Genomic DNA, 24,367 nt, shown 5'->3' with positions numbered 1-24,367 from the left:
TTCACCTAGAAAACATAAATTTAAATATCCAAAACAATTTTTTTTTTTTGCATGTTCATCTTAGCTTCAAAATGAAGCCTTCCTGAATGAAGGGCTGAAACCCGTGAATAATATCTTATATAAAAAAATAGTCAGTACAAAATGTCATCTACAGACCTAGAAACCGTCTACATCCTTTGGATGGAAGATGAGGCTAGCTGCTAAGCCTACCCAATCGAGGTTTAGATGCCTAAGGTCTCATCTAAAAATCTCATGTTTTTGCAATTAAAATTTAAAACCCGTTAGAATCGAAAAATGAATTCGAAAATTCTAAACACAAACAATTTAATCTAGAAAAATATAGCATACAAGTAGTAGATCTAGGTGGAGATGGATTAGGACGCGGAGGAAGAGATGAGGAGGATGAGGAAGAGAATATGAGGGAGGACGATGAGGAAGAGATCAAGAGAAGGAATAGGGGGAAGAGAAAAGGAGGACGACGATTAGAAAGAAAGGTGATGAGGAAGAAGACGATGAGGAAGATAAGATGAAGATAGGAGGAGGAGGAGGAGGAGGAGGATTAGAAGGGGAAGAGGGGGAAAGTGAAAAGGAGGAGGACAGTGAGAAAGAGAGGTGGAAGAGGAGGAAGAAGATGAGGAAGATAGGAGGATGAGAGAATGAGAGAAGGAGGAGGAAGAGAAGATGAGGAGGAGGGAGGAAGAGGAAGAGGGGAAGAGGAGGAAGAGAAAAGGAGGAGGACGATGAGAAAGAGAGGAGGAGGACGATGAGGAAGAGATGAGGAGAAGGAGGAAGAGAGGAAGAGGATGATGAGGATGAGAGGAGGAAAAGAGGACGAGAGAAGGATGAGAGAAGGAGGAGGAAAAGAGGATGAGAGAAGGAGGAGAGAAGGAGGAGGAAGAGGGGAAGAGGAGGAAGAGAAAAGGAGGACAATGAGAAAAAGAGAAGACGGATAATGGGGAAGAGATGAGGTGTATGAGGAAGATAGGAGGAGGAGGAGGAGGAGGAGGATTAGAAGGGGAAGAGGGGGGAAGTGAAAAGGAGGAGGACAGTGAGAAAGAGAGGAGGACGAGGAGGAAGAAGACGAGGAAGATAGGAGGATGAGAGAATGAGAGAAGGAGGAGGAAGAGAAGATGAGGAGGAGGGAGGAAGAGGAAGAGGGGAAGAGGAGGAAGAGAAAAGGAGGAGGATGATGAGAAAGAGAGGAGGAGAGGAGGAGGACGATGAGGAAGAAGACAATGAGGAAGAGATGAGGAGAAGGAGGAAGAGAGGAAGAGGATGATCAGGAAGAGAGAAGGAAAAGAGGACGAGAGAAGAATGAGAGAATGGGGAGGAAAAGAGGATGAGAGAAGGAGGAGAGAAGGAGGAGGACAATGAGAAAAAGATGAGGTGGAGGACGAAGAGAGGAAGAGGATGATGAAGAAGATATGAGGAGTAGGAAGATTGGAAGAGAGGGAGAAATTAGTAATAGAAAGAATATAAGAAACTCGTGTTGTTATATTATTTTTAGCACTAATTGACTATAAGAAAAACACCTTATAATATGCATTGTATAAATAATGTCTCACAAAGAACGTAAAACAAATAAACAACAAAAGAATACAAAATAGGTAAACAATAAAAATCTAAATATGTTTACTTGGCTTGATAAAATACATAAAAGCAAGTACCTTTTGTCAAAAATCTTTAAGAAGTTCATTTCTACATTGTTGAAACATCAACTGGCATGGAAAACCTACACTATTAGACAAATCTACAGAGGCACAAATTTTACAACTTGTGGAAGAGTTATTAATAATGAAGGACATAGTTTGATGTTCATAGCTATCAAAACAATATAAAAGGTCAAAGTTCAATATAACAAGCTCAAAAGAGACATAAGGCTTCTAACATAATATACCAGCTTATTTCTTAGGCAGAATACTACAATTGTCTTGTCATAATATAGTTGTCGAAAGTTGTTAGTATAAAGTGTGTAACTACCCTTCACCATCGCCGAATATATCTCATCGTATAAAAAATACTAGAATGGTGCTAATTCTAAAATATACCGTAAAAGATAATTATAATTTCAACTAGAAAAGCGAAATTAAAATACCTAAAACAATTTTTTTGCATCCTTTCATCTTAGCATCAAAATGAAATGTCTTCATGAATGAAGACCTGAAACCTGTAAATAGTTATAAAAGAAAAAATAGTGAGTACAAAATGTCATCTACAGACCTAGAAAGCATCTAGTTCCTTTGGATCAAAGTTGAAGGCTAGCCACTAAACTTATCCAATCGAGGTTGCAGATGCCTAAGGCACCATCTACAAATCTCAAGTGTACTTGATTAAATTATTTTTTTAATCAAGGTTTGCTCGATTAAAATTTAAAACCTTTCAGAATTGAGAAAGGAATTCGAAAATTCTAAACACTTCTAAGTTCTAACAAAAAAAAAAACTAATCTTTAAAAATATACTATACGGATAGTATATCTAGAAGGAATGAGGAGAAGGAGGAGGGGAAAGAGTAGTAACAGTAGTAAAAGGATGAGGAGGAGGGGAAAGATGAGAAGAAGCAAGAGAAATATATATATATATATATATATATATATACATATATTTAGTTAAAACAAATTTAGTTATAATTATCCATATAATTAACTAACTACAAAGTATAATTCTTACTACTTTGTTTATATTTATCATATATATGACTTCGTACATATAATTAGTATATATGTGTGGTATGTACACGTATTTAGTATATAGGTAGTTATATATTTGATATAATCACTCGGTTGCATTGGGCTCAGGGATTTCCTTCGAACAACCTCCCACAGTGCTTAGGAGAATGCCCTCTCCAATCTCCATAATGAGTAAATAAATCCCAACAAATTATACAATCTAATTCTTCCTGATGAGTCTCATTCTGTTTCTGTCCTTTCTTCTGAATTAGACATGGAATGAGCTAGTTCACTACGGAACCCTTCTCAATCAATGCCCGAGCATTCCATACATTACCATTGAACTAACATTCTCTTCACTTAGTTCTCTCAGGTTTCAACTCTTGTTTTTCCATAAGATTAATAATAATCATACGCATTACAAGTAAATTAATCAACATCAAATAATATTGCTAAATAATAAAATTAATCAATAACAAAAAGGAATAATACTACTACCAGTGCAAGAAGTTGATAACAAGGAGTAGTTAGAGGCCATGAAAACCAAAAATACAAAAGTAAATTTGCGGCATGGAATATTTCTCTACATCTCAAAAACCTTAAAGGCTTCGAAACCACAACTGAAAGAAAAAACCACAAATAAATTAGAAAAAATTTCTTTCTTGAGATCATTTTCAGTGGATTGACAATAAAAAGAGAACTATATACAAATGCAATCTTTAAGGAACTACCATATAACAGCATAACATGCCTTAAAAATTAACTACGAGTGAGAGAGGAAAAAAAAAGCAGCTCATATATGCATAGTAAATACATGTTTCAAAGAACAAAACATCGATAACAAATTCCTGAATATTCCAACTGACTTGAATCCAAAATATAAACGTAACACTTACCTTTTATCATCAATCTTTACAAACTTCACTGCCACATTGTCAGAACCTGTGTACTGCCATCCTATCACACACCAACATGGGAAATAGACACTATCAGCCAAAACCTACATAACCACAAAGAACTAATTTGAAGATGAGTAATTAGCGTATGACTATGATTCCGTACACAAAATGAAAGCTGATCAACCAATAGTTCATGAAGGATAGAGTCACATATAACGCGAGTATCAAACAACTAAGAAAAATGACAAAGCTGTTGATCTTTAAAACAATAGAAAGAAAAACAAATAAAAATAAATCTAATGGTTAATGACAGCTGACTCACAAGAGACAAAATAACTTCTAATGAGAATACCTGTTGATGCCTTGATAGCACAGTAATTATTATAATGCAGTTGTCAATAAATGTTAATGCAAAGAGCGACTATCTTTCAAGATCAAAGTAACAAATATTTGACCAGACAAATTCTAACATATAGAAAATTATACAAGGGCATTGAACCCAATATCTACAATCAAAGTATTCACCTTACCTTACGAAAGAAGTGATTCAAGTTCAACTAGAAGAGAGAGAGATATCTACCCAAAACAATTTTTCTGCCCTTCATACATCAGCATAGATACGAAGCACCATGAAGGAGCGTTGAGAGCTGCAAATAATCTCATAAAAAAAAAGGATCCAAATGTTAGTGGGAGCAGTCATGAATCTCACTCTAGTACCAGCATGGTATGTACCAAAGTATCTTCTGTAGACAGAGCAGGCTCTAACTTGGCTGCCTTTCTAGCCTTTCTTATCTCATTTAAAAAGAAGAATGAAATAAGAATAACATATTATGATGTGCAAAAGATCAGCAAGAAGTATTCACTGCTGAAAGACACTGGAAAAATGGTTGAACAACAATGATTAAAGGATTAGAACACTTGTAATCACCAGTTACCAGACAAGTCATCTCTAACATGATTCACATATGAATTTATTTATAGAAAATGGAATTAGTTTTGACACTTGCATTTTTGCAAGACTACCTAACCTAAACAAAGTTCACTGAGATTATTAACGAGGCACTTAAAAAAAAGTAGGCAATCATCTTACAGAAATTAAGAGTCTCATATGGTTTCAACCAGAGTAGGCTAAGAGCATATACACTTGCAATTGAAACACTTGAGCATGCAGAATATTTAGAGTTAAAAGACCATAAGCCCCCATCCCTTCCAACTTAAGAGGACAATTCCAGGGTGGCGTGTCTTATGAGGAACCCAATATAAATACTCAAGCATACAGATTTATCCTATCTGATGAGGTCATGCACAATTACTAGAACTAGGTTTTTATTTGAGGAGTTGGTTCGATATGATGTATACTAATCAATGTATGTGGACTTTGCACAAGCAGACCCCAACCTATCAACCAATGATTATATTCATTCAAATTTATCTTCACATATCTGATGCAGAACCTAACTCGAGAAGAGTGTTCGCAACACAAAGTAAGAAGTTCATCATAGTCCAAGATAGCTTATAAAGTGTTTTAAGAACGACAGGCAAAAGGGAGAGCGATAAAATTCATCAAGAATTTAGACAAGAAGCATAAGTAGAGTAACACCACGATTCCAGAGCGCTCCATGGCACGGTTCTGAACTAGAGTAACAACAGTCCCCACCCCATCCAATTCAACATGCTCCACGACAAGCGTTTACATCGATAGATTGATAAGTTCAAAAAAGAAAAGAAAAAAAAATGATTTAAATTCAAACGACTCAAAGTTAAAAGACTACTAGCAACTAGAGGATACAGGACATACCTTCGATGATCACCCTGAGCACCAATAAATCTCATCCACCAAGAATAATGTACCGGAAAAAGTGCCAAGAGGCTGACCTTAATTTCTCCTTCACAGCCATTACAGATGCCGTCTTTCTAGGACCCAAAGCTAAAAGACTAAATATATAATAAATCAATGATAAAAATAAACGAAATTACGGAAGATTTGGTGTTCAAAAGACTTTACATGAGGGAGGTTAGGACCTTTTGTCTTCTCAATCAAGCAACCGTCGAGAAGAGAGCAACGCCACGTTTAAAATCAGGTCCAAATCAGACCAGTAACAGATTTATTGCAATGCTTACAGTTTGGATCATCGAATGCGTCTTGATCGCCGTGAAAACCACCATTCTCTCCGTTGAATTGTGAGCCACAATAAACCACCACTCTCTCTCTATCCCCGAACGGCTACTTGTTTGTGAGGAATAGTAAATATACAGGCGTATATATATCATATATGCGTGCGGGAACGTCGGGGAGGGGAAATGGGGACGGCCGTATGTTCTCTCGTGTTCTTTAACTATTGGAAGATCACAAACGGCTATTGTTTGGATTTTTTTTAAAATTCAAATTAAAGCCACGGTAACTAGTTTTATTATTCAGCCGCTGGAGAGTTAAATGGGTGAATACAATTTTTCTTTTTCTAATCAATATTGCTTATCATGAAATAAAATTATGACATACTAGTAGAGGGAGGGTCCTCCCATTGTCAATATATAAAATACAAGTATGTAAATGATCAACGGGTATGTGGTAAAAAACAAAGTTGGTCACTGCTAATTACGCTACTGAGTGCACAAATCGATTTTGAGATCAATCAATTCTTTTAACGCTCCAGCCTTTCTGATTTTTCCGTATTTGAGCAATGTCTTCAATGATAGGTCATATTTCCCAAGTTGGATCTTCACCTTGAATTGTTGAGATTACGAATTGTGAGTTGCCTTCCATGATTGTAAAATCCTTTTGCAAGTGTTTTGCCATTTTGGTTGCAAGGAGAGCTGCGTAGGCTTCTGCACTGGATTTGTAGAATGATTTTTTTCCGTCGAGATTTCTATAATATCCCCATTTGAATTTTGGCTTAACGCCGATGTCGTGGAGAAAGTATCCCTCTCTATTGTATTGAAAGATATGCTTATATGCCCTTCTGACGGAGTTTGCCATTTCATCATTTTTTGAGCTTTTGCCTTGATTTTCCACACCTGTAAATTTTCTTGACAGAAAAAATCCAGTTGCTCCTCTGCCCTCTTTAGAGAAATAATGGAATTGTTATGAACAACGTCATTCCTCATTCGCCAAGTGAAGTCTAGCATCAATACTGCAAAGATTTGGAATGGGTGTTCTTCTTGGGTGCTTAGCCCCAACTTTGACTCGAGTTTGATTATGGTCGAGATCCATTTTTGAATTGTTTCAATAGCCAATGAAGAGAGGTTTAAAGGCCAACTGCTTTGGCTCCATAAAATTCTGGTCATTGGGCATTCCATAAGGGGATGGAGCATTGTTTCTTCTTGATCTTCACATAATGGACAACTGGTGGAAGGCAAATTTGGAATATAACTATTCAGCCGACTTCTTGTTGGTAGTATATTCCAAATGATTTTCCATATAAAAAGCTTGTGGACATCATGAATCTTTAGCTTCTAGATTTTTCCCATTGATGTGCTTAGGAAACTTGGCGGCGGAGAATTTGCAGGTCTAGCTGTAATATGGTAGGCTATTTTGACAGAGAAATTTCCATTTTGGCTTTTTATCCAGGCCAAACAATCTGTTCTTTGGCTGGTTTGAGGTAGTGGGATTTTTTGAATTTCCTTAATGCTTTCCTGCTCAAAGTGGGTATGCAGTTTTTGTACATCCCAAGTGTGGTTATTTTGGTTAATCAGATCAGAAAGTTGCAAAGGGGGAGTGGTTTCTATATTCTGGTCCCGTGGTGTTGGCCGGAAATTTTCTAGAGTTGGTATCCACAGGTTTGACCACACTTTGACTGATCTTCCATTAAAACTTTGAAAGAATGTACCTGACTGATCTTCCATTAAAACTTTGAAAGAATGTACCTTTTTCCAATAGATCCCTTGTCTTCAGAATTCCTTTCTACAAAACTGAGTCAGACATTTTTTTGTTTGACCTGCCAGAAGAAGGTAGAGGTTAGGTACTTCTTTGACAGGAGTGAGTGCCACATTCTTTGACTCGCTTGGCTTATTTCTCATCCTGTTTTAATTAGAAGTGCTAAATTCATATTTTCCATTAGTCTTATGCCTAGTCCTCCTTTTCTTGGTTGGCATATCGACTTCCATGATTTAAAATACACTTTGTGCTTTTGATCTTTTTTGGTGCCCTACCAAAAATTTTTAAGCTTGTGTCTAGCGATTTGCAAACTAGTTTTGGTAGAAGGTGTGTTGACAGTTGATATGCGGGAATTATGCTTGCAACTATTCTGATGAGCATTGTTTTGTCTGCCTGTGATAGAAGCTTTGATTTCCAGCCTTCCAGTTTCCAGTTGATATTATCCATCAGCTCTTTGTAATTTTCTTTCAAGATCACCGATCGTGTGGCTTGGTTGATGTTTCTTGTGATGTAAATCGACAATTTCTCTTTGTTGACTCTCTGGCCTGACCACTCCTGAGATTTCTCCAAGTTATTGCTAATGGCTTGGGCATTGCTCTCCTCTACTTTCTCAAAAATAATTAAATCATCCACAAAAAGTAAGTGAGATATTAGGGGACAATTTCAACTTAACTTGATTCCTTCCATGTTCTTGGTAGTTTCAGATCTGGCAATTAATCTTGAGTGCACCTCCATGCACAGTATAAAGAGGAATGGTGAGATGGGATCACCTTGTTTGAGTCCTTTTTGAGTTTTAGAAAAACCTCGGGAAGAGCCATTGATGAGGATTGAAAAGGATGTTGTTGTTACGTATTCCTTGATTAAATTAATCAAAGTCCTACTGTATCTCAGTGCCTTCATCACCATAAATAAAAAATCTCATTCAATGCAGTTGAAGGCTTTTCCCATGTCTATCTTGATTGCCATTTGACCAGTCCTTCTCGTATTTTTCTTGAGTTTATGAAATAGCTCATGGACGATTATGGTATTTTCTTTGATGTTACGCCCGGGAATAAAGGCTGTTTGGAAAGGTGAGATGATATTGGGAAGAGTTTGCTTAAGTCGATTCGCCAGAATTTTTGTTATGATTTTGTAAATGGTGCGGTTAGGCTAATTGGGCGAATTTTTTTTGGATAGCATGGGTTGGCGATTTTTGGGAAAAGTGTTATATTGGTGTGATTTATTTGTCTCAGGAATTTCCCTCTTTGGAAGAAGTTTTGGACTGCCGCTATAACTTCTTTTTTTATAATCAGCCAGTAGTGCTTGTAGAATAGAGATGTCATTCCATCAGGACCCAATGCTTTGTGATTTGGTATCTGCTTTAATGCCCCGTATACTTCTGCTTCATTGGGTAGCGTTGTTAAGGAGATATTTTCCTCGTCCATAATTTATTTTTCAAACAAATTCTCCAAATCTTCCGGGATGATTGGTCTGGTGGAAGTGTAAATAGACCTGAAATGGTTAATGAAAGATGAGTCAATAAGATTTCGATCCATTGACCAGTTACCTTGGCTTATTTGGATGGAGTCGATCCCGTAGCTTATTCTTCATATCGTTGTGGTAAGATGGTAGAATTTTGTATTCATGTCCTAAGTAGTGAGCCAGTTGATTCAAGATTTTTGACACCATAGAGTTTCTTCATTCTTCAGCTGGTTTTGTAGGTTAGCTTGAAGCTGCCTCTCTCTTAATAAACTTTGTGGATTCGACTGGTTACAATGTAGTTCGTTAAGCTCGCTTTCGATTTTCTGAATGTTGACTTGTATTTTCTCGAAGTGAACTCTATTCCAGTGCTTGAGAGCTTCCTTGGTGGCTCGGGGTGTAAATTTAAAGCGGAAAACTGGATCGGACCAGTTGGTCGGGGATCGGTTCCAATATTATGAAAACCAGCCGAACCCAATCTAGCTTCGGTTCGTAGCTTCCAGAACCGGACAGAACCGGTTGTGAAAAAAATAAGAAAAATTAAAAATTAATTTTATATATTATACAAAATATTATCTAAATGGGTTTTAAACTTTTATATATAATATATAATTATATATGAAATTTTTATATATAATAAATTATATATCATATATCAGTACAGCAAACATTATATATATTAGTAATGTTTGATCATAGAGTATTCATATTATAATTTATAAACTATAACATAAAATGTTAATCCTAAATATAAATATTTGTAATTTATTTGATCATATGTTATTAATATAATTATATATAAGATAATGCTATTATAATTTATAAAATAAAAGTTTAATCTTAAAGATGAAAATTTAAGTGATTATATGCTTTAAACATAAAATATATAAATTAAATTAATAACATTTTATCATAAGAAGTAAGAACCAAAAAAAAAACCCTCAAATATTATTACTAAATTTTGATGGCCTAATAAATTATCAATATATATATATATATACTTTTTTATAAGTACATAAGACATTAGTAGATTAGTAACACCAATATTAATATATTTTAGTATATAATTTATATTAATTACAATTTACATTTTATGACCTAGTACTAATAGTCTAATAGTCTATTACTATTAGTAATAGACTTTAAGTCTATGTACAAACTAGTATATAAATCACTATACTAAATAATCACATATAAAATAATGATATAGTAATACTAATACTAAATTACTATACTAATACTATCATTATAGTCTATCAATAATATAGTTATAGTAAATTAAACTCACTATAACAATTAACAAATACTAATATATAGTCTAAAAAGAAATTCTATTTGCAATCCCCATTTGGAGATTGTATGTGCAAGCCCTTCATTAAATGAAAAAAAAAAGTACCATTTTGATAAGGATATTATTGTAATTTTAAAAAAAATTAAAGATAAAATTAACTAAGCTTACAATATAGTCCTCATTTGAGGACTGTACGTAGCATTGCTTATAGTCTAAATCACTATAACTAATACTAATATATAACTATGTTAAATTGCTAATACCTAATATATATCTATACTAATTGTCTAATATTAATACTATTATATAGTCTAATATATTATATAGCTATAACTAATATATAACTAATACTAATATATATACTAATACTAATAGTCTAGGATTAATACTATTATATAGTCACACTAATATATAACTAATACCTAATATATAGCTATACTAACAGTCTAATATAGGCTATAGTTATACTTATACTAATATAGTTATATTGAATCACTATAAGTCCATAACAATTTTTTTTAATAGGTTAAATCACTATAACAATATATATATTATATGGTATTAAATCACTATAAGAAACAACGTCATTCCCCTCCCCCCCCCCCCCCCCCCCCCCAAAAAAACCCTCAGATTTTGTTGAATTCGTTCCCCCCTCCCCTCGGAAGGCTTTAGTTTCCAACCCCCCTCCCTCAGAAACCTTAGATCCCCCCCCCCCTCTCCAAGAACTGTGCCGCACATAACAGTTTACAATTATGCTACACCCGCCTTCGGGTAGCCGTTGCGAAATCATCAGACGTGGCTAGCCACGTCAGTTTTATATTATTATTAAAAAACAAAAAAAAAAACAAAACGGAAGAAAACTCGATTTCAGACCTAGGTGCCAAACTGGAATTTTAGATTTCAGCAACTAGATTTGCGCTCTCAGAAAAGAAAAGCGAGGATGTCCGTCTTCATCATTTTTCATCGTCTTCGTGCTGTCTTCCTTGGCCATCTGAGCAACGGGCGTCAAGTGAGTGCCGTTGTGGGATGCTCTGTTTTATGCATTTTTTTTCTATTTTTCTTGATCTTTGGCACCCCATGTAATACGCGTCCCGTGCCTACATGAATTACAGGCAAATTCAGCATTTGAGCTTCACAGCGAAACCAAGAACCACAAAAAACATGAAATTCGCAGGAATTAAATTCCAAATAACATTAGTAGGTATGAGGAGTCATGAACCAAATAAATCGCTAATTATATCAAAAGATTGAAATTCATTTCCTTAACATTTTCTCATCAACCAAACACAACCAGAGTCAGTAATCAAAAAAATTAAGTTACTAAGAAATCAAGAGAACCACTGTAACCTACTTGACGATAAAGAGCTTCTAGGGTTTCTTGGCTGGTGGTCTCGATAGGGCCAACGAATATGCAAGAGGGACCCTCGGCAAGGGCATCGTTGCAGGTGAGGGATCCATTGGCCTTGGCAAAGATCCGGACCAAAAACAGAGCTGCGGTGCTATTAATTCTGGAAAGTTCGAAGACCGTGGATCCGATTACGTGTGGAGTGAAGGAGGAGGCGCTAGTTCGAAGATAGTGTTTGACGAAAGCACACCGTTTTAATAATCTCACGTGGACTCCCGGGTACGCGGGGGGTACCCCTCCCGTGTACAAGTAGCATTTTTCAACAGTTTAACACTAACAGCCTCTCTCGCATCCTCCAGTCCCTTCGTCGATGCCCCTCTCTTCCTCACTCTCCGCCTCTCTGCAACTCTGCCTCTTAGTTTGCCTCAAGTTCTCTCCACCTCTCTGCCTCTAAGTCTTTGCCCAGTGCCCTCTCATCTCTGTCTCTCTGCCACACTCTCTGAGTCTCGGCACTGACCGCACCTCCCCTCTCCAACCGTCGCACATATCGTAAGCTCACGGCTTTGATTCCTCATGGTAATTTTTCATTATTATTTTTTTTTCATTTCACTTATTTAAGTTATTTGAAATTATTTTGAAAACTGATATGAATCATTAGGGTTTTGTGATTGTGTTTGTTATTAGGGTTTTTAATCCAAAATTTAAGATTTTTGTGATTGATAGATTGTGTTTGTGTTATTAGAGTTTTTGAATCCGAAATTTTTGTGAGTGATAGATTGTGTTTGTGCGATTGATAGATTGTGTTTGTGCTTTTGTGATTCTCAGAAACTTTCATGACTAAAGCCTAAGAATCTAAGCTTGGTTTTAAAAGATTAACTAGGTTGTTAATGGCCGAAACAAAATATGGTTCCTTTTGAAATAATCATATATTCAAAACTGGGTTGTTAATGATTTTTATGTAATTGTTAATGATTTTTATGTAATGGGTCTCATTTATTTTTCGTATTTTGCTTTGAATGTAATTGGACTTTTTAAAGCATTTTTTTTTTTTTTATAAACAGATTTTTAATGACAAACTTACATTTTAAAAAAATTGAAAAATCGGACCAGACTGGACAGGAAACCGGTAAAATCGGAGGTATCGGTTTAGGAGGATAACAGGTGCGTAATCAATTTTTAAAAATGCAAAACCGGTACCTATTGGTTCGGTCCTAAATTTTGTCTAAAACCGGACCGTTCACACCCCTATTGGTGACTTTAATTTTGCTACAGAGAATTTAAGTTGGATTGCCAATGAAGTGCTTGCACTATGCTTCTTGGATTATTATTTGACTTGAAGGTTCTGGAGTTTGAAATTCTTCAAATTTGAAGGATGTTGTGCTCCTGTTAGCTTTGGATGTGTTTAGTGGAAGTGAGTGATGGTCTGATGCCAAGGAGGTGAGGTGCTGAATGACTGCATCTGGAAAAAGTAGTCTCCATTTCGAGCTTGCTATTCCACGGTCTAACCTTCCTCTGATTAAAGTATTACCATGACGGTTATTTGTCCAAGTGAAGGTGGCCCCGTATAGCCAATGTCTATTAAGCCTTGTGTTGCCATCCAATTTTTTAGTCCACCAATTGAGGAAGATGTTACTAGGCAACGCTATCTTCTTTTGATGTAAGAGATCTTTGAAATCTCCAATGCAGATCCAAGGGTCGGGAAAATAAAGTTGAATTGATTCTAGTAGTTGCCAGAATTTTGCTTTGTATTGCCACTGTGCTGGAGCATAAACAAAGGTTGCTAGCCAAGGGTGATTAGAAGGATCAGAGTAAATTAAAATAGATATTACATTCATATTAACATTTACTGGTTCTACATCTACACCCAATCGACATAATAGCAAAAGACCTCCATTTTATGCCGCCGGGGGGGGGGAGGGGGGGGGGAATGTACAAAATGATGAAAATTTAGACTATTTATAATGGATAGGGTGCGTTCAGTGAGTACCATGGTTTCCGACAAAAATACAACATCTAAATTATATTTCCTAATATTTGTCCTTATACTTCTCATTGCCTTGGGGCAAACTAAACCCCTGCAATTCTTTACCATAGTCTTCAAGGAGCAGGGGAGGCATGGTTGAGCCGCCTCGTCAGCTTTTTTGAATTTTCTGGAAGTTAATGCGTTGCCCTGTCGTAAGGCTCTGATATGTTCTTTTGTTTCTTTTATTTTATTTTTTTCCAGAAGCTTTTGTTTGCATCTCCAGCATCATAAGAGCCAATAGCTCATCCTCGTTGGTCGGTTTTGCGGCACTCGCATTGGATTGAGCTGAGGGGTCGTGGATATTTTTCGCATTTTCGGTTTTGCTTGCTGACTATCTTCATGGGTCACTACGGTATGCCTCTTTGTTGCTGACTCTGTTTTGACAATCAGTTCGGCTTTAGTGCTTTTTATTTATCCTTTCTGAGTGATTGGAAGGCTTGTTGATGGGCGGAATCCATGATCTTGCTTCTGGCTTGATTGGGTGGAATGTGCCGCAAGGGCTTCTCAATCTCTTGCATTATGTACAAGACGTTGGGCGATTGGAGGACTTCTTGGACGATGGGTTGATTTGGTTGGGCCCAGAGCTTTCCCATTTCGGCTTGTTGGTTTTGCATTGATGGGCCTCGGTGGGCCTGCTAGTTCTTGAAGCTGGTCACCGCTTCTTTTATCTGACTCCGCTGTGTATTCCCTGCCTCAGTATCGAGTGCCGATGGAAAAGGGATCTGGAATCCTGGAGTAAATCCCTGCAGCGCCAACTCCATCATACTTTTATACAAAATTGGCTCGCCAACAGTTGAAGGATTTGAAACCCTTGTGTGACTGATGGGAGAGCATTCGGTGGGGAGTGATTTGCTCCCGAGTTGAATAAGGGTTGCTCGGTTGGTAAGGGTCCTTTAATGGCTACAGTAGAGGGGTCAAACTCATTGTGCATGCTAAAGTTGGCGATCACTGGTAATAGCTTGTCTTGAGAATTTCTTTTTAACTCTTTTAATTCTAAAAATAAGTACAAATCATTAGCAACGGAATATTTACCGCCTTTTAAAAATATTTTAAAGTTAATTATGATAAATGGTGGCACTACAGCTACCTATAGAATGTCTCGAGAAAATGTCCCGATAAGTGTATTTATCTTTTTTTTTTCATGTATTTTTAATTTTTTTAAAAAAAATAAAATCATAACATTATTAAAAAATACTTTATTAACCATTAAGTAAAAAAAAATGTATCAAACCCATGTCGAGACCCAACTATCAGTAGGTATAGTATAAGTATCTTCCTTCGACCAATTTACAATCCTTCTACAAGACTATGACCAGAATGCCGAATCATTCAAATTATTTCTTTCTTATTTTATGTTTTTCACAAAATATAATTTTCTATTTTTATTTTGGTTGTTATTTTGGTTATTTCTATTTTTCTATTTTATTTTTATTTTCTAATTTTCTAATTTTCTAAGGGAGGTTTGGATAATGAGTTGAGATGAAAATTTAAAGTTGAATAAAATACTGTTAGAATATTATTTTATTTTGGGATTTGAAAAGATTGAATTTTTTATTGTATTTTGTTTGAAAATTTGAGAATATTATAATGATGAGATGAATTGATATGTCTTTTGAATCCAAACAATGCCTTATTATATTCTAAAGTCAGTTTGTCTAGAGCATACAATTCATGTGACTTAAATATCTTTCAAACTAAATTATATCATATAAATAATATATAGTGTAGAGGTCTTAGAATAACATTATTATTTTTTAATTAATGAATTCAAAACAAACGTGGATCTAGTTTTGTTATGATTTATCAAATGTGGAAATACCTTCTAATTGGTCAATTCCAACATCAACATAGTAAATTCTTTCTTTTTGAGATAAAAAAAAAAAAAAAAAAAAAAAAAATCCATCCTAACAAATTAATATCCATGCCTTAATATGAATTTATAAATTCTTATTTTATTTGTTGCTGATTATTAAACACAAAAAAAAAAAAGAAGAAAAAAAATCTAGGGTTTGGACATTGCTGAAGGACTCATCAAATGACATTGAGGTCCAGGACGGAGAGCAAAATATGGCTGGAGCCTCAAGTAAACTAGTACCCTTATGTGAGTTCTTGATCTTTTACTTTCAAGTTAAGAGTACTTTTTAATACAATTATGTGCATTGAGTAAGTTGTGTCGAAGTAACTTGGAGATCTAGTCTTAAGAACATAGAGTGGATTCCACAGCTTCCATTTTAGTTGTTCATGTACATAATCTAGTAGCCCAGGAGAGAGATAGCCATAGAAAGCCTCGAATGGGGTGATTTTAGTTTACATGTGTGGGGTAGAGCTGTACCACCACTCGGTCAGTGGTATTCATAAGGACCAATCACTTGGTCTATCCTTGTGAAGCAACGTAGGTAGTTCTTTAGGGTCTTGTTTATAGTCTCTATTTGACCATCTGTTTGGAGGTGGTAAGCTGTATTTGAGCGACATCTGAACTCCTTGGAGAAGAAAAAAACTCTTGCAAAAAATAGCTGGTGAAGGTGTTGTCTCTGTCAAACATTATTGATTGAGGCAATCTGTATAGTTTTAAGTCTTGAGGAAGAGATCAACCACATCCTTGGCTAAGGGTGTTTGAGATGGTAGAAGTGATTGTATTTTATGAATCTGTCACGACCACCCACAGGCTGCTAAACCTTTTTAAATTGAGTAGGTCTTCCGCAAAATCCATAGTGATAGGGGTCCAGGGTTGATATGGTATGGGGAGTGGTTGTAGTAAGCCACTAGGGTGAGTGTTAGCGACTTTAACCCTCTAACATAGGTCACAACCCCTAATAAATCTCTTCACATCATTTTTTGTCTTGGTCAATAGAAATCCCTCCTAACCCTCTGTATTGCCTTATCATACCCAGAATAACCTCTCCAAGGACTACTATATGGTAACTATAGTAGCATGTTTTTAAACTCTCATGCTGGGAATAAACAACTTGTTTTTGTATGTAAGGAAGCCCGCCCATAATGCATAGTCACTACTCAGCTTGTCTTCTTGAAAGAGGGAGATAAGAGTGCACTTGTTGGTCAGTGGCATAGATTGCTTTCAAATTCTTTATCTAGTCCACTGTTGGGAAGGTGATCAACATAAGGGTAGTCTTTTCTTCCTACCTTTTTCTTAAGAATACATCAACAACACTATTTCCTGCCTCCTTTTTGTATTCCACAATAAAATGATACCAATTAGCTTGGATATCCATTTTTGAGGTTTTGTTAGTTTTGACCACAAATCTCTCCAACAGATAATTCCTCCGCTTTGGCACAGCTAACACCAAGGCAAATAGCTGTTGAAAGTCCTACAACATTTTTTTCTCTATCTAGAAGATTGACTCCAGATGTTCAATCCAAAAAGAAAAATGATTAGCTCTCGCTTGATAGTTTAATTTGAGGAGATATAAATATAAAGTTTGCTCACCAACATTTATGGATGTCAGAATAAATATTTTGAGAAATATTAAATAAATAATAAATATTAAGAACATGACTTAAATAGTCTTAACGTGTATATTTTCACTGCACACATTTTGAAAATAGAAAGGATAAATGTGAGGCTTATATTAAAAAAATTAATTTTTAATTGTGAGCTGTTATAAAATCAAACAGAGATTTAAGAGTAGATGACAATGAGGCGATTGTTAATTTTTTTTCTTAGAAAAATATTGCCTCATACTCACGAAAATGAGTTATGCAAAAGAGAATCAACAATCTTGTTCTCAGGATACAACACTATTTATATAGTGTGCATATTGCAAATTCTAAACACTAATCTTATAACTTCTAAAAGATGTAATAGTAGAACAATTGTATTTTTTCATTTAAATTTTAAATAAAACGGTTTATATTAGAAATGTGTGAAAATAATTGTCATTGACGGTTAATAAAAACTATTAAGAAATGAAAAACATATAATTTTGTTTGAATTAAAAAAAATTCCGTCACTTGCTACGATGCGTAAGTGCTAAGTGCATCTAAAGCGTCAATGCGTTGTGCGTGCATGCGTGTGCGCGTGCGGGCCACTACTATTTTGTGCCTACCCTTATATTCTAATTTATATATTGTGAAATTCATTCACTTATAAACCACTAAAAGTTTGATTGTCTTTTCAATATGGGACTAACAAAAAATACACTAGAGGAAAACTTCAAAAAAAGTCAAAGTCAAATTGGAGGAAATTTGAAATAATCCAACATTCCCCTACTTATTTTAAATAATAAATAATAATTTTCAAAAAACCTGCTATTAAAATTATATGTTGACACTTAAATGTAAGTACCTTTTGGGTTTGAACTTCCATGCAGTGTATGATCCTCAAAACTTTATCAATATGATAGTAAACATGATGTCTTTGAACTATTATATCTTGTGATAAAATCAAAAACCAACACATATCAACACATATTTCTATTTTTATTTTATAGCCGCGCATTAAAGGCCATACGCGTTATCCCAAATTCATAAGTGCTATAGGTGGTTTACCAAACCCCGACAAAAGTGGCCTGACTTTACACTCACATAGGTAGAGTTATTCTAGGTGCTCTTGCATAAAAAACACATTTTATGCGAACTGACTAAGAGTTATACTCAACCTTTCATTTTTACTGCAGGACTAGCACTAAACAATAATTTTTTTAATGATGGTCTAATTCAGTGCTATTACCATCACTAATAAGACTTTATTTTTTTCCATTGAACCTATAACTTAGAATTCCAAGTCTAGGTTGGTTTGCCATCTTTTAGTGATCTATTCCATAAGTTTTAGACCCATCTCAAGCGATGTCTTACGGATCGGATCCTTATTTAGGCCCTTTGTTAGAGGATCTGCAAAGTTTGTACTTAACTTTACATAGTCTACTGTGATTATGTCTTCTTCTAACAATTGACTCACAGTGTTATGTCGAAGACTTATATGTCTTGCTTTCCCATTGAACGACTTGCTATACACGCTTGACAATGTAGCTTGACTATCACAATGAAAACAAATAAGAGACATTGGACTTGATCAAATTTACAGATAAAAAGATGTTTGGCCAACCATCGGCTCGACAGTTGTTTAGAGGTGACAGATTGCAGTTGGAGTTCAATCGGACTCAAATGCCTACACATCCACTTTGGGATGAACAATTTTTTTTTTTTTTTAAATTTTAGTTAAAAATGATATTTTCCTAATTTTTTTTCTTAAATTTTACTCATATTTCTAAAATCTCCTACATCTCATTTCCTATTATTTCTCTATTCTATTAAAATAATTTTTCTCTATTTTTTTTATTATTTTCTTTTCTCTCACTTCCCTTTACAATCTTAACTACTTACTATTTTATCTTTTTTTCTTATATTTTGAACTATTACTCTAACGAATATTTTGAAAAAAATAAATAAATTATCTTTTTGCAGGTACCATCCTATTTTTAAAATTATTACGTTTTTAAGATTAATATAATTTTTTGTCAAAATTCGAATTTTTCAACAGTAATATTTTGTAATGGTTAAATTTTAAAAATTAGTAGGAAATTTAAATATATAATTAAATTCTAAATAAAAAATATAAAAGTATCTAATTATTAGGGAATTGAAATCGTACATGACACTGTAAAAATGTATGTTTGTTAATAAAGATTAGTTAAGTTTTTCGTAAAAATGACATTTTTTAATATTATTGAAAGATATAAAAAATTATCTACTCACATTAACAAAAATACGAAAATTTGATTTTTATAATATGGGTTATAGTTTGGAAAATTCCTAGTGTCCCAATAGTGGGTCCTGGTAATGGGTTACAATACTTTGTATTTTACTTAGTGATTAAGAAATTTTTTTTAATGATATTATGAATTTTTTTAAAAAAAATATTTGAGATGATTAAAAAAATACATTAAAATATGAAAAAAAGAAGAAAAAAAAAAATACACTTGTCGGGAGAATTGGAAAGAAATTCTGGGTAGCTGCAGTGCCACCCTTATAGTTTTGAAGAAAGAGTAAGAATAACAAATATATCTAAATAAATATAAATTTAGAATACAAAATGAAAAATTATATTTAATGTCATAGAGTGTGTAAGTGATGCACAATTATTTAAAAAAAAATTAAATATAGGACTCACATAAAAAAAATTATTTTTTTAATAATAAACTACATTTTTTTAAAAGGATTGCACGATGATTGTCCACTCTATAATAATATCTAACATTATTCATCAAAAAAATAAAAAGAATTATTTAAGCTTGTTACTGTTGATTTGGGGTGCAACCCAGCCAATCCAATATGGGTTTGGATCCGACCCGACAACAAAAAAATAAGTCGATCCGGACATTTCGGGTCAACCCAATTTTTTTTTATATTTTATATTTATTATTTTTTAAAAAACATATTCAGATTTTTCATTTATTGAGCCCTTGAAAGCCATCCGCAAATCAACATAAAACGACTGCTACTTTCCAACCGTGCTTATCTAAAAGGGATCTACACCAAGCAACAAAAGCACGCTGACATGCCGGGTCTTTTTTTTCCTTACAATACAAAACTATAACTAAAACTTTTTTAAAAACAAGAAATACAATGTCTCGAAAAATTCCATACAAAATTTGCAGATCAACATAAATCTTGGACGTCTTTGTCTAAAAGTGTCTACAATTCCTTACAACTAAAAAAAACTAATGGACCAATGGTATAGGTTTGTATGATGAGCTTTGCTCGAAGTGGAATCACAACCAAACCCAAGTTTGAAAGCAAATACAAAAGAGAAAGTCTACTATGCCGCCCCACTATGACCGCTCAATTTGACCGCTAGTCAAATTTATTTATTTATTTATTATTTTTTACTTAATGGTTAAGGAAGTGGTTTTAAATGTATTGGTCTATTTTTTTAAAAAAAATATTTTAAATGTATTAAAAAAAAATATTAAGACTCATACAAAAAATAGTCCCAGATTCTTCTTCCCCTCACTTCCACCTGGCTCCATGCCAAATACAAGCCCAAATCTTTTCACCTAATGCCAGCAAACAAGATAAAGCAATACCCATTTAAAAATAGATAAAGGTGAAAAAGACAAATTGTGCCATTTTAGCAATATTTAGTGTCGTTTGGATTCGAAGATGAGTTGAGATGAGTTAAAATAAATTGTGAATAGTTGTAAGATTTATGAGTTAAAGTTGATGAATAGTAATGAATAGTAATTAAATGAGTTGAGATGAATTAAGATGAGTTGCGAATACAAACCTCTCCGTGCCAGTTCACCTAATGCCTGCAAACAAGAGAAAGCAATACTATTGAAGACTGATGCAGTTTTCTATACAAACTATATTTATTTTTCTGCTACTATTAGTCATCTAATTTATTACTCTACTTTGGAACAATATGTTATTAATTGTTGTTTTTCTCAAGATGGCATATAAGATGTATTTTGGTGAATTGTAAACGGCAGAACATCAGAATCAATCAAATAATAGTTGGTTGAAGTTCTCCCCTGTTTTCTTCCCTGCTTTCACTATTTTTCTGCAATCTGATTTCTAAAACCAACAATTGGCATCAAAGCACGTTTCGATCTTCTTGGGAAAAATGGCTGCCCTTGGTTCATCCACTTCAATTCCTATTTTTTCTGGTGAAAATTATGACTACTGAAGCATAAAAATGAAGACTTTGTTCTTGTCTCTTAATCTATGGGATGTAATCGAGTCTGGAATTCCATCAGTCAGTGAAAGCTCAAGTAGTGGTAGTTCAGATTCAAGTCAAGTCAAGCTAGAAAAACAGAAGGATGCAAAGGCATTATTCACTCTGCAACAAGCTATAAGTGAATCTATATTTCCAAGACTAATGAGAGCTACAACTTCTAAACAAGCATGAGAAATTTTACAACTTGAGTTTCAAGGAAATAGCAAAGTTAAAACTATTAAGCTTCAAGGGTTGAGAAGGGAGCTTGAGAATCTTAAAATGAAAGATTCTGAAACTGCCAAAGAGTATTGCTCAAAACTCATTGAAGTGGTTAATCAAATGAGGGCTTATGGAGAGGACATAACTGATGAGAGAATCGTACAAAAGATCCTCATTAGTTTAACTGAGAAATATGACTCGATGGTTGCTGCCATTGAAGAATCTCGGGATCTCTCTACACTTTCAGTTACTGAACTGATGGGTTCTCTACAAGCACATGAACAAAGGCTTGACAGTAGGAATGAAGCTACTCTTGAAAATGCATTTCAGTTGAAAGTCAATCTCAAAAATCAGAAGCAAAAGGATTTCAAAAAGGGGTATAAGGGCAAGGCAAAAGATGGAGAGAGTCATCAGAAAAAGTTTGCTACAAAAGGTAATTTTCAACCTTGTGGTATTTGCAAGAAAACTAATCACTTGGAGAAAAATTGCTTTCATCGTGGTAAATCTCAGTGTACAAATTATAAAAATTTTGGCCATGGAGAAAATGATTGTAGGTTTAAAGACAAGAACCAACAAGCAAATTTCACAGAGGATAAGGAAGAGCAGTTGTTTTATGCTTGTCAAGTGGCTGCTGAACAAAAAAGGGAATGGTTTCTCGATAGTGGCTATAGCAACCACATGACACCGGATTCAAGTCTATTTTCTCGAATTGATGATTCTGTTAAGGTAAAAATCAAACTCGGAAATGGTGATATGGTGGAGGCAAGTGGGAAAGGCACAGTAGTTTTAGAAACCAAAAGGGGAACCAGATTTATAAATGATGTGTTGCTAGTTTCAAGCCTTGATCAAAGTCTGCTAAGTGTTAGACAGATGATGCAAAATGGATACTCCCTTCACTTTGAAGATGATCAGTGCACTATTTATGATATAAAGAACAACAATCATGTGGTGGCTGAAGTGAAGATGGGAAATGGGAGAAACTTTCCTATTTATTGGCAATACCCGAAGGCTCTTGTGGTTAAAAATGATGAAACTACCTTATGGCATCAAAGGTTTGGACATTATAACCTTAATGCACTAAGGTTGTTAAATAAAAAAAAATATGATGAGAAACTTATCTCTTCTGGATCAGAATATGGCCATGTGTGAAGGTTGCATGTTGGGGAAAAAACATAGAGAATCCTTTCCAAAAGGAGAAGCATGGAGAGCCAAAACAGTTTTGGAACTTGTGCATACAGATTTATGTGGTCCTATGAGAACTCCTTCACAAAGTCAAAACAGGTACTTCATCTTGTTTATTGATGATTTTTCTAGAATCACTTGGGTGTACTTTCTCAAAGAAAAATCAGAAGCACTTGAAATTTTTAAGAAATTTAAATTGCTTGTTGAGAACCAAAGTGGTAGAAAACTCAAAACTTTGAGAAGTGATAGAGGCACTGAGTTTAACTCTAAAAAGTTTGATGAGTTTTGTAAAAATGAAGGGTTGGAACACCAGTTGACTGTTGCATATACTCTACAGCAAAATGGAGTCTCGAAGAGGAAAAATAGGATTGTCATGGAGATGGCTAGGTCTATGCTAATGGCAAAAGGACTTCAGAAAAAATTTTGGGCTGAGGCTGTTAACACAGTTGTGTATCTCCTGAATAGATGTCCTACAAAAGCTGTGAAAAATTTAACTCCCATTGAAGCTTGGAGTGGGATCAAACTTACTGCTGAGCATCTGAAAGTTTTTGGATGCATTTGTTATATGCATATCCTTGAACAAAAAAGACACAAGTTGGAAGAAAAGTCAGCAAAGGGAGTCTTCCTTGGATATAGCTCTCAATCCAAAGGATATAGGGTCTTCAACTTAAAATCACAATAGCTGGTTACAAGTAGGGATGTGGTGTTTGATGAGTATTCAACTTGGAATTGGGAGAAAGCTGAAGAATTAACTCAGCCACTTACCATACCAGTAATTGAAGAACCCGAGACAATAATGGAAAATGATGATGACAGTCAACCAGCAACTCCAACTTCAGAACAAAGGGTTGACAGTAACCTTGAGTTCTCAGATCAGTCTACTCCTGAAACAACTCCAAGAAGGCTGAGACCTTTGAATGAAATCTATGAATCTTGCAATTATATGTCTTTAGAACCTAAAAGCTTTGCAGCAGCTGTAAAAGAATCAGTTTGGGTTGATGCAATGAAGGAGGAGATTAAGATGATTGAAAAGAACAATACTTGGGAGCTTGTTCCTTGTCCTGACAGCAAAGAAATCACTGGAGTTAAATGGATTTACAAAAGGAAGCTTAATCCTGATGGTTCATTAAAGAAATGCAAAGCAAGATTAGTTGCTAAAGGGTACTCACAGCAGGCTGGAATCGATTTCAATGAAACCTATGCTCCTATGGCAAGATTAGATACTATAAGAACTATTTGTGCACTTGCAGCTCAAAGAAGTTGGAAGATCTCTCAACTTGATGTTAAATCAGCTTTCCTCAATGGAGAACTTGAAGAGGAAGTGTATGTGGAGCAACCCGAGGGTTTTAACAAGGAAGATGGCAAGGTGCTTAAATTAAAAAAGGCTTTATATGGGCTTAAACAAGCACCTAGAGCATGGTATAGCAAGATCGATGGTTACTTTGGTGAACAAGGCTTCAAGAAAAGTGTGAGTGAACCTACACTTTATTTTCAAATCAAAGGTAAAATCTGCTCATAGTCTCCTTATATGTTGATGATTTAATCATAACTGGAAATGACTCAAAGATGATTGAAGAATTCAAGCAAGAGATGATGAAGTCTTTTGAAATGAGTGACTTGGGTTTAATGCATTATTTTCTTGGTATGGAAGTATGTCAAGATGATGGCATCTTCATTTCTCAAAAGAAGTATGCTGAAGATTTACTTAAGAGGTTCAATATGGTTGATTGCAAAC

At 34.7% G+C, this 24,367-nt stretch overlaps 1 long non-coding RNA gene across 4 annotated transcripts; it reads right to left on the bottom strand.

The window, feature by feature from the left end:
* Positions 1 to 1,390: 1,390 nt before the first annotated feature.
* Positions 1,391 to 5,646, bottom strand: LOC121254055. Of its 4 annotated transcripts, none has more exons than XR_005938559.1 (4): positions 5,364 to 5,646; positions 4,096 to 4,212; positions 3,563 to 3,623; positions 1,391 to 1,773 (listed from the first exon to the last, which is right to left on the bottom strand). It is a non-coding gene; the product is annotated as an uncharacterized LOC121254055 (long non-coding RNA). The 4 variants fall into 4 exon arrangements; XR_005938556.1 differs by having other exon boundaries at positions 1,391 to 1,737; XR_005938557.1 differs by having other exon boundaries at positions 1,391 to 1,732.
* Positions 5,647 to 24,367: the final 18,721 nt, after the last annotated feature.

Source organism: Juglans microcarpa x Juglans regia, chromosome 3D (genome assembly GCF_004785595.1).
Source record: "Juglans microcarpa x Juglans regia isolate MS1-56 chromosome 3D, Jm3101_v1.0, whole genome shotgun sequence".
Taxonomy (NCBI): domain Eukaryota; kingdom Viridiplantae; phylum Streptophyta; class Magnoliopsida; order Fagales; family Juglandaceae; genus Juglans; species Juglans microcarpa x Juglans regia.
Note: the sequence above shows the minus strand (reverse complement) of the source record. Positions and strands in the feature narration are given on the sequence as shown.